Source organism: Leptonychotes weddellii, chromosome X (genome assembly GCF_054177405.1).
Source record: "Leptonychotes weddellii isolate Sample4059 chromosome X, ASM5417740v2, whole genome shotgun sequence".
NCBI classification, from domain to species: domain Eukaryota; kingdom Metazoa; phylum Chordata; class Mammalia; order Carnivora; family Phocidae; genus Leptonychotes; species Leptonychotes weddellii.
This window is the reverse complement of record NC_138385.1, coordinates 76,057,433-76,061,289: the sequence shown is the minus strand read 5'-3', so window position 1 is coordinate 76,061,289 and position 3,857 is coordinate 76,057,433. Positions and strand designations below refer to the sequence as shown.

At 53.1% G+C, this 3,857-nt stretch overlaps 1 long non-coding RNA gene across 1 annotated transcript; it reads right to left on the bottom strand.

Moving 5' to 3' along the window:
* Positions 1-641: 641 nt before the first annotated feature.
* On the bottom strand, positions 642-2,593 carry LOC145717977 (uncharacterized). The gene is made up of 3 exons (XR_014141501.1): positions 2,531-2,593; positions 1,227-1,318; positions 642-759 (listed from the first exon to the last, which is right to left on the bottom strand). It is a non-coding gene; the product is annotated as an uncharacterized LOC145717977 (long non-coding RNA).
* Between the last annotated feature and the right edge of the window lie 1,264 nt (positions 2,594-3,857).

Here is a 3,857-nt window from a genome sequence, read left to right as displayed (position 1 = left end):
GCCACCTTGACCCCTCTGGTCCCAAGTGTCCTGGCACCCTGCAGAGACGGCAGGCGTGCACAGACCCCCAAATAAAGTCACAGATGAAAGCTCCCAATGGGTAGCTGCTCCTCGCGCTCACAAGACCCGAGCCCTGCCCAATCCCTGGGAGGGGGGTTCCCCCCCACTCCACTCTACACTGAGGCAGGAATGGGGAGGCAAGGGTGGGGATGGGGACTTCTCCCACCTTGCTGCTGCACTCACATCCCCCCCATGGCTCCCCCCACCCCAGGCCCACATCAGCCCAGAACAGAACTCTGCACGTTCTGGAACTGAGCGCAGGAAGCTGCCACCGACGCCCGGGAGGAAGGGGTTAAAAACATCTTTCATCTCTCAGCAGCGCCTTTATATAGTCTACGTGTGACTCTGAATGGTTATGGCTTTATATAGAGCGTGCTCTGTGCAGAGGGAGAAACGGCCATAGTTAAGGGAACAAAGACGGTTCTAGTCTAACGACCTGCTTTTATTTGTAGAGACCACATTTCCAAGGGCGGCCTTCAGGTGACATCTGCCACGTCGAGTGTGCGCCTGAAGAATTACACCAATAAACACTGGGGATGCAAATGTAAGAGGGATAAGAACGGACACAAATAAACCCAAGCCATTCCTGTTTATTGTTTCTGGGGGGAAAAAAAAAAAGGAGAGAAATCACACGTTTCCTTTTGGATGTTTTCACACATAGCCGAACCTTCAAATGTCAACTTTTGCAGAGTGTTTGACCTAAAAATAGTATAATTTCTGTGTCATTTGAAAAGCTGTTTAAAATGACAGACTTAAGCCTGATTTTTCAAACATACATCTAGGAGGGGAAACCGAAGTTGCATGATTTAGGGCACAATCTCTGAAAGCAGCAGCTAGGCCTTCATTTTGCTAAAATGTACCTGTTCCTGTGGTTTCTCATTGGTAAAATCTCCTTGGGATTTTTTTTTTTTTTTTTTTTTTTTTTTTGGCCGCTGGGTCTCCTCTTTGTGCCTTGGTGATTAAGAGAAGGGGGGAGGGGAGGCATGGCACGCTGGGGGAGGCGGAGGGAGTGGTAGCCATGCCCTGGGGCCCCCCCACACACACCTTTGCCTCATAGGTTGGCGTCAGCTTCTACCACTCACTCCAGGGGACAGAAGGGCACAGACCTGCCTTTATACTGGCGAGATCTCAAAATGAGCAAAGCCAGGATTCCCAACCCAACCCACCTTGCCGGGCCAGAGGGTGTCACAAGCACCAGAAGCTCGTGGTTTGTTTAGACAGCGCAGGCCATTCCTGTCCACACCCCAAGCTGACGCGGCTTTAGAAACACAGAGCACAGAATGCAGTCGGTAGAGTTACCCGGGTCAGAGATACACGCTGCAGATGGGGCAGGGCACAGCGCTGTGGACAGGTTCGGGAGCGAGGGGTCTAACCAGTTCTGCTCGGAGACAGACACATTTCTCCACCCGCTGGAAGGACCCCCGGCTTGATACAAAGTGCACCAGGCACCACCATCCCTCCCCAGGGCCACGGTAAGCCTTCCCGGGAGAGGTAGTCCCCACTCTTGAAAACCACTCCAAATGTGACCCTGAGTCCCAATGTCTCGAGGCAAGGGCAGGCTGGACGCCTCTTGGCAGCCCCACAATCCTTGGGAGCCCCGGACGGGGAGGCAGGAGCCCCAGGTTAACACGTTACACTGCTGGTAACTGGCTGTGTGACTTTGAGCAAGTCACTTAACCGTTCTGGACCTCCATCGTCCCGATACGGGGATTAGGCTAGTTTCAAAAGTCTGATCATTCTGGTGGTTCCTCAAGTCACATTCGTGAAATGTATGAATGAACAACCGAATTCATGTATAATTGGCCTCCAACGGGGACCCCAAACCTCAGCCACCTCTGCCCTGGGTTCACCCTCACACCCGCACCCCTTCTCCCTGTCGGCAACTCCCCGAGAGCCTCTCATTGCAGAAAAGGTAAGCACTTGAAAAATGCTTCCTATAAACATGAATTCACAGACACATTTTCAATGCTCCAGCGCCCAAGCCTCCCCCCTCCCAACCCCCAACCTGGAGCATTGACCCAAGGCCATGCTCGCCTGGGGTTTCTCCAGCCCACTCGGGCAGCCCAGCCTCTGCTTCCCACACTGGAGCCCCAGGGAACCCCAGGCGAGCCCCAGGGAGCCCCAGCCCACGAGCTGTTGCACCAACCACGCTAAAGAAACGAACCTGCCGCCCTCTCTCTCCTTGCGCTTCACCAGTGGGTTCGTTTCAAAGCCTGTGGGTGGATTTCAATGAGAACAACATGAAAACATGGGCGGATTCTTTTCTCGCTAAAAGAAAAAACCTGGAACAATAAGCTGAAGTAATAACAAGGCAGAATGTGGACATCTGCTCCCTGCCCTGCACGACTCCCCAGCTCACTCCTCCCCAGCCTTGTCACCCCCTCCACCAGGCACAGATCGCCAAAAAGTCCAAATTAATTCACCTGTGTCAACTAGGCATTGCTACCTGCTGATGTTGCTTGCTACTTACTTGTTCATTTATTAAACTAGAATGCGGTACGCCCTCCCTAGGTGCAGGGCGCTGCGTGTTGGGGGTGCCGTGGAGGCTTCATCTTGAACAAGGCTTTAAGGAAGCCTGCAGTCTAATGGAGGAGCTCAGACAAGCCCATTAATAACTACGATACAGGGAGAAGCGAGGCGAGGCATAAATACAGGAAGTGCTGTGGAAAAAAAAAAGAACATCGGTTTGTGTGTGTTTGGGGCTGGAAGTGACGGGCAGGAAGGCTTCACGGAGGAGGTGGCACTTCACCTGGGCGTTAAAGTCTGGGTGAGGTTGCAAAGCATGGCTGGAAAGGCAAGCCTTCTGGACAGAGGACACTGAGTGAGGAAGGGGACAGAGGTGGCAGATGCTAGTGGCAGGGTTCCCAATATCATCCACATTCAGTGTGAGCATGTGGGGGCCAGAGCACATAAGGCCAGAAAAGTGGACAGAAGAGGACCCAAAGCATGTAGAAAGACTCAGGAATTCGGAGTTTATTCGGTAGGGAGACGGGAACTACAGAAGGCTTCTTTGCCAAGGAGCGTAGATTTGTCTCTCTCCTCTCGGATCCATTCCCTGCCCTTCTCTTGTTCCGCTCAGTATGGCAGGGAACTACATTTCCCAGGCTGCTTTGCACCTGGCCTCTAGCTCAGTTCAGCCAATGGGAGATACCGGTGGGAGATTAGGCGGGCAGGTAGAGGGAGAAGCCAGGGTATTTCTCCCCACTCAATGCCAGCATCAGTTGCTTCTCCAGCATCTTCTCTGTGGTTCCAGCTCCTGTTAGCTGACTCCAGCTTCCAGGTTCCTGCCACACTCCCTCTCCCTTTGTCCCTCCAGCCCTAGGGAAGCCTGCAGCTTCCTGCTGTTACTCATCTCTGTGTTGCTAACCTCTGTGTTACCTCACTGTGCCCTGTTTGGCTTTTCGGCTTCTCCAGTGTCTGTGAAGCCAGCTGCCTGGATTAAATTCCCTATGTTTAAAAACCTAGAGTGGTTTCTGTTTTCTTGGCTAGACCCTCACTAATACAGGGTAATTGGATCCAGTTTGGCTTCAGGAGACACATCGGCTGCAGTGGACCCCATTTAACAGCTTTTGCAATCATCTCCCAAGAGAAGGATGAGGAAGGCCTGAAGCAGGGCGGTGGCAGGAGAAGAGACAAGGGAAAAGATATTCAGAGAGCCCCAGAAGAGGTGACGCAGTCAGACCTCCCAGAGACGTGTGATGGGGGCACTGAAGATGACGCTGATCCTCGGCTTGGGCACCCAGGGGAATGGCCAGGTTACCCGGAGATGGGAGGGGCGGGGGAGAAGCTGAACTGGA